Source organism: Corapipo altera, unplaced genomic scaffold (assembly GCF_003945725.1).
Source record: "Corapipo altera isolate COAL_440 unplaced genomic scaffold, ASM394572v1 44, whole genome shotgun sequence".
Lineage (NCBI taxonomy): Eukaryota > Metazoa > Chordata > Aves > Passeriformes > Pipridae > Corapipo > Corapipo altera.
Genome location: NW_020884880.1, coordinates 3135393 through 3142729, shown reverse-complemented (window position 1 = coordinate 3142729; position 7337 = coordinate 3135393). Strand labels below are relative to the sequence as shown.

At 39.4% G+C, this 7337-nt stretch overlaps 1 long non-coding RNA gene across 1 annotated transcript in view; it reads right to left on the bottom strand.

Moving 5' to 3' along the window:
• LOC113945377 overlaps positions 1 to 5368 on the bottom strand; it is an 8919-nt gene extending 3551 nt beyond the window's left edge. Inside the window, exons 1-2 of the long non-coding RNA XR_003527065.1 lie at positions 5199 to 5368; positions 2404 to 2479 (exon numbers count right to left, since the gene is read on the bottom strand). This is a non-coding gene — a long non-coding RNA (uncharacterized LOC113945377). The remainder of the gene's footprint in view (positions 1 to 2403; positions 2480 to 5198) is intronic.
• Positions 5369 to 7337: the final 1969 nt, after the last annotated feature.

The window sequence follows — 7337 nt, the reverse complement described above, 5'->3', positions numbered from 1 at the left end:
AGACGCATCTCTAGAAGAACTTGAGAAGCTGTAACTTGTATTAGCAAGTGTTTGAATAGACCTGCACAGTGGGTTTAGGTAATGGATCCTTAGTTCTCCATGAGGAGATGGTTCTGTCTAAACCAGAGGCAAACAGCACTCCTGCTACCAAGGCAAGGTATATTTACACACAACTCAACCATCCATTTTCACCAAACAAGTTATGTCCAATTTGGTAATTTGTATCTTTACTGTGAAATGATGAAGAGAATGAAGAGCTCCAGGATGCATCTGCTGAATGGCACTCGGAACTGAGAAGGCCACAAATTATTCAAGTGCTCCCTGTTAAAGGAGACCATTTTCATTCATTCAGGCATGGAGTCATGCACACTTTAGCACAATAACAAGATCATTTAGTAAATAAGCTGATAGTAGGGTTTGGACCTAAATATTTGTATGTGCTAGTTTCTGGACAGCAAAAGCAGGTACTGCAAGCAGGCTGCCTGATAGCCCAATATAAGTGAACATACCAGAGTATATAACAAGTGAACAGGAGGGGATGCAGAACCAAGAATAAATAGAATGAAGAATTTTAACTGTTTTACCGAGGACTTTATATAAATGCAAGTTATGGTAAAATGCTTTATAATGAGGTCATATTACTAGTTTTCCCTCATATTACTATTCTTTCCTTCTATTGTGTGGCAATACCCTATGTAATACACCTCTTACAAATGCCTAGCCTCTCTTCCAAGGACTATCCTGTCATCTAAGAAAAACTGGGGTAAAGAAGGGCGGGGAGAGAGGGCTGGACTGAAGGGTGAGTGAAGGAAAGTGAGATTACAGATGTCTAAGCTAGTTTAGACCTACCACCCAGCAGTCTGCATTAGTTTCACACTGTGCAATGTGAAAGAAAGAACACATTTAGGAAGAGACAGTGAGGAGGTGGAGGCAGAAGAAAAATACAGATGGGTACAAAACTGCCAACAACCTGTCAGATCTGAGAGGGAAGTTGTAAGGAGTGCATGAGGACCAAAAGAACTTGACCCTTGTTACTTATCTATTTTAGATGTAGTGGAATTTTCAGATAGGGATTAAAATTACAGAAACAAAAGAAAAGTTGGTTGCAAGTGTCGATGCCTCTATATAGGCAGCTTTGAGAGTTCCACTAATGCCTTGTCTATGATGCCTATCAGGCATGAAATCACTGGCTTTGGTTCATGTAGGTTGTATGGTAGAGACACCATCTAATCAGTCCCAAAAATTCCCAACTATAGGTAAACAGAGCATATACAGGCAGTGAAGAGACTAATCTCATCAAAAAGATTCTTCTGTTATGTCACTGCAAGGAAAAAAAGTAAATGGATTTTTAATATAGTATGAGGCAGTAGTAACTCATGGTGCTACTACTGGTAATGCTCAGTGCCATTCAGAGAAGGAAAAATAATACAGTGCACCAAATCTTCAGAAACAGCTGAGAGAGTGGGAGTTTAATCAAACCCAAATTCACTACCACTACAGTTCGCCCATGCATGATGTTCTCAGGAGTTTAGTGCTTTGCTGGGGGGGGGCATCTGAAGCTATACATAGATGCATGCCTGCAAATGGGTACCACACTACTATTTTACCATCTTTGTAAAAAATAAGAGAATGCTAGGCATAAGTTTAACTATGATCATTTTTCACTTCCCACAACTGCAAAGCTGCCAAGTCCCTGCCAGATGCCTGAATAAGATTTGTGGATTGCTGGAGGGAGTCTGCACCAAGTGAGTTTGAGATTTTGAATTTCTCGTTTTCATTGCTCTCCATTCTCCTTGGACAGCAGATGGTGGCATTATCATGGATGGATCATTTTTTAACAAAGATCTTCTCATGACTTCTCAATATAAAAATCACTGGAGTATCAGAACAAAGGATACACCTGGTTTGTTACCTGTTTTAAGTTTAGAAAAACAACTGAGGCAACTTATGAGATGGAAAAAAATCTTTTCTTTTGCAAAGAGAAAACACTGAATGAAATTCTGCTATTTTAACTATTTTACATTGTACCAAGACACCAAATCCTGGGGTTTTTTATAAGGATAAAGATTCTTAAATCATCAAATTATGCTACGGTTTTCTTGAATTCATTACGCCTAAAAATTATGGGCCACATAGGAACACTGTGAACCAGTAAAGAGAATGGGGAATGTCTTTCTGAGTATATTGAACCATCCTGATCACCAGAAAAGGAAATATTTGCAGACCTCCCAAATGGCAGAAAGCACTGGATTGTTTGAAAGTTAAGTTTAGGACTCTGAACCTGTACTATAAAGGTATAAATAAAGACAATACATGCATAAGGCTAAACTACTTATTTTTAGGCAGGCTTTCTGAATTTTGCCCAGAGCACTTCCTTAAATACCCCAAACACTTCCTATTTACCTTTTAAATAGATTTGCTGAAGCTTGCATCCAGTGCTGCTATAATACTGAACTCACAAAATAGTCAGCAGAACTATCTGTTGGTGATAGAACAAAAATTGGGAATGAATGTTGAAATAGTGGGAGGCAAAGCAGAAGAAGGAGAAGGAGAAGATATTTTAGGGAAATATAAATGTATATGTTACCACTTGGACAATTCTTTTAATATGCTGAATAAAACTGGGATGCAGTAGCAATACAAAAGGGTAAGTAAAGGATCCTTCAAAGGACACTGTATATCTCATATTACTAAAGAAATGAGAAAAAAACCTATTATGACCAAACGACAAACTGGACAAGTCACTTTAGGATCTCTGAGTGCAAGTAATCCACTCCCTGCCTGCCCTTAATTTTTATGGGTCAGTTCATACAGATAAGTTTTAGAAAAATTGCATATACTATTTTCCCTGTTTATACATAGCAGGTATCCTTTCTGTCCCTGTGGTGTTCAGCCTGGCAACAAATGCTAGCAGGAATTTCAGGGATTCAAGATCTCAAAATTCAAGCCTTATTTTTTTTTTGCCTTCTTTCACTAAAACCTTTGCTCTGTCAAACCATCTAATTGCAAGGAATGACTTCTGCTATACTGCTCTTTGAGAAAATCAACCTTCTGCCCACTTCTATTATTTGTCCTTTGGTGTTGATGGGGGGTTTTCCACTAGACTGTAGCTATCTACATGACCACAACACTCTAGCAGAGATGTAAACCAAATTTACATCTTGGTAGATGTAAACCATATGATTCAGCATTGAATGGAAATCACTGACCATGTAGCCTTGTTTAATGTTTTGCCTTTTCCATTTCATTTGTAGTAAGCTTGAAAAGCATAAACTTGAAATCAAATATCCAACCATCTGCAATTAATACCCTTACTAAGATACACACTAGTTTTCAGCCTAAAACTACCTGTAATACTTTGTCCCACAGAATATATGGTTACCCATGATACATACCAGCCGTGCTTGTAGTCAGATTGTAATGCTAGAAATCTTCAGTTTGATCATGCCTTCCATTTCACTGATAACTCAACAGCCATGTCCTCATGGATGCAATATCAAAAAGAAAATTAAGAACTTCTTGCTGATGAAATGAGAAAGCTTGCTAGAAGATAAGTCAGTAGGGGTATGATCCTCAGGCCACATAGGTGGGGAAGTTCAAGAAATTTTTTTGTAGGAATGAGTCATGAATTCTTCACTATCTGATTCATCTGTAACACAAGAAATTTTAAAGAGGACACATACATAACAGTCTGTGTTCCTCATGGAAGGCTCAAAATTGGAGAAAAAAAAAATAGACGCTCCAGAGGAGAACTGTATTTTTTTAATTAGCATGCTAATCTTAGACATTATTATGACAATGTTTCTTTAACTTTTTCCCTTCTAAGGGCTGAACATAACTCATCACAAAACAGACTGTTTTTAAAGTAAGAGTAATTGTTGCAGGCTATACTGCCTTAAAATGTTCTAAAACTAGAGATTCACGTTAATTAGAAAGTTGTTCATGCCTCATGAAGTACCACTTGGTCTGTGTTGCTTTTGGAAAAGGGAATTCATTTTGTGTTTATTTATCTATTTTACATACCTTAGGTAGGTATAATTGATTCTGTTATTTCAAATATGTGCAAAACTATGTAAAGTAAACAAGGCAATGGGAGGTGGTATTTTCTAAAAAAAAAAAAAAGCAGAAGTCTTAAATATTGGGCTATGTCATAGTTATTTGTATGTACACTTTGAAAGATGAGTGTATATATTCAACTAATGTCAGGCAGCAGGAAATTATAGTGATGGTGCTAATTTTTCTGTGCTTATTTCATTGTTTAACCAAGCCTGTACAAACGAAATTCCATGAATCCAGATTAGAATCCTACATAATTTTTTACCTCTTTTCAAACTTTCTGAATGAAAAGGATATAGACCGAAAAGAGTTCTGCTGGAGGGTTGCGGCCATGTAGATAGCTACAGTCTAGTAGCCATCAATACCAAAACAGAAGACATAACCTTCTTCACAGTAGGATGCAGAAACTCTCCTTTTGCCCTGCTTCTTCTTAGTTGAGCTCATCACAGTTCATAATAGAGGAAAGCTAACTACTAAGCCCCTCCTGTGGCATAATCTTTTCCTGCCACACATGCTGTGGTCTTGCTCTATATGGTTACAAAGCAGAGAGCAGTATGTGAAAAGCTTCTGCACCTCCCACATTAGGATGCCATGTTTAGATAGAGAAAACAAGGAGAAGGTCATCTCCATGCCCCTTGACTACACAGTCTATAGATTTGCTTGCCCAAACAAGCAGGAGCCGAGCTCCCAGTATTGTTCTTTTCTCTTTACCCTTTTCTCTTATACATAGGCAAGGGTTCAGTCCACAGGACCACTGAGGAACAAATAGACAAGGAGAGGAAGCAAGCAAAGTATTTTTCCCCGGGGCCATTGTTTTGAGAGGTCAAGAAGGCCTGGTACATAGTGGTACAAGTCTCCCAAAACACAGTCATGAACTCAGTCTTTCTAGAGCTTGTGTGGGAGTGCTTGATCCTGGCTGAACAGCAGCTGCTCACCAAAGCTGATCTATCACTCCCCTCCTCAGCTGGACAGAGCAGAGAAAATATAACAAAAGGCTCGTGGGTTGGTATAAGGGCAGAGAGAGATCACTCAGCAGTTATCATCATGGGCAAAACAGACTCAATTTGGGGAAATTAGTTTAATTTATTACCAATCTAATCAGGATACTGAGGAAATAAAAAGCAAATCTTAAAACACCTTACCCCACCCCTCCCTTTTTCCTGGGCTCAACTTTACTCCCAAATTCTCTACCTCCTCCCCTCCAGCTCAGGGGGACAGGGAGTGGAGGTTGCAGTCAGTTTATCAGACGTTATGTCTGCCACTCACTCCTTCCTCCTCAGGAGGAGGACTCCTCACACTCTTTCCCTGCTCCAATGTGTGCCCCTTCCACAGGGTGCAGTCCCTCATGAACAGACTGCTCTGGGGCGGGCTCCCTGTGAGGTCACACTTCCTGACAGCACACCTGCTCCAGTGTGGGCTCCTCTCTCCTTGGGGCCACAGGTCCTGCCAGGAGCCTACTCCAGCATGGGCTTCCCACGGGGTCACAGCCTCCTTCAGGGCTGTGCCAGCATGGTGTCCTCCATGGGCTACAGGTGGATCTCTGCTCCACTGTGGACCTCCATGGGCTGCAGGTAGATCTCTGCTCCACCATGGACCTTCATGGGCTGCAGGTGGACAGCTTGTCTCACCATGGTCTGCACCACAGGCTGCAGGGGAATCTCTGCTCCAGCGCCTGCAGCACCTCCTCCCCCTCCTTATTCTCTGGCTTTGATGTCTGCAGTTGTTTCTCTCACATATTCTCAATCCTGTCTTATCTGGCTGTAATTGCTTCCACATATAACTTTGTTCCCCTTCTTAACTATGTTATCCCAAAGGCTCTACCACTGCCATTGATGGGCTCAGCCTTGGTCAGTGGAGGGTCCATCTTGGAGCTGGCACTGGCTCTATCAGACACAAGAGAAGCTTCTATCATCTTCACACAGAAGGTATCACTGTAGCCTCTTGCTACCAAATTGCCAAAAACCCAAATACATTGTGGGAACGTTTTGTCTCTTGAAAAGAGAACAGTATAAATCCCTGTCAGATTGCTGTGTAAGTCACCATAATGTTACCAAGGACAAAAACATAACCCCGCTTATTAGAGTAGATCCTCTTTTAGTCTAAGTCAGCATTGCTTGAGTGACTTAAGCTTAACTAGCATATCACCAGGGCATCTGCTGAGTTCCTGTGAGTCTAAATCCTCTGCTACAAAAACTTAACGGAAGACAGCCTTTAATTTCAGTGAAATCAGCAACAGATCAGCTCTGGGGAAGGTTACGCTTCCAACATACCAAATTGTAGTTATTTTTGGGGTACTGCTTTTGCTTGGTCCTGAACAAATTCCTTGCCAGTTGCTTTAGGATATTCTGGTCTAGCAGTCCTTTCTTTCCTTAAAAAAAGAGACTTCACTAAGTTTAACTCAAAAAGTGGTATGGTAAAGGGAGGATCTGATATTTTTTCAGATATAAACAGTATGATGGTTGTAAAAATAATTCTAGGATATGTCATACACATTGTAATATCTGCCTAAGCTAAAAAGGAATGTAGAGTAGCTGGAAATAATGAAAAATGGGTTGTAATTCCTGAGCTGCTTCCCACTATTGTAAAAGTTGAAGTTAAACTAGTTTGATGTTTAGCCTACTCTTTTTCTCTCTTACCTAACCTTACTTACACTTTTAGGTTTACTTTTCACAGATGAAACAGATTTCTTGTTTGAAGGACTACTTAGTGGTCATCAAGTTACTTCTTGCCAAATTCTCAAATAATTGCCTCAAAGGTTTCTGTAAGGTAAAATATATTTGGCTTGCATAATTGGAAGAAACAACACAAAATATACATTGCATCTTTTAAATAAACAAAATATTTGTCGTTTACACAAGACTACATAAACAAGTAATAAAGACTTTGCTGGCAGAACTTTCTTGCTGGGTCATTAAAATAATTCTGCTTTCATGCTTCTCCCCTTCCCTGGTAATCAGACTTTTTTTTAATAACTACTGTTATTCTTGTTACTATTATATTTGCCCCAGCATATTGATGTTAGACATGAATGTCACAGTAAGAAGCTTCTTTTAAACTACTCTTGTGACATCCTGAACAGTGCTTTTCCTAACCTAGCTTACATTTTAAAAGTGCCTTCAAGTTTTTCATCTCATAACGAAGTTCAAATAGTAAAACCCAATAAAATATAGATGACTGACAGTCAAGCATAATAGCAGAGAATAAGCACACAGTAAACAGATTTTTAGTGATTCTAAATTATTTGATGCTTGTATTTCTTCAATGAAAAGCTTACTTACCGA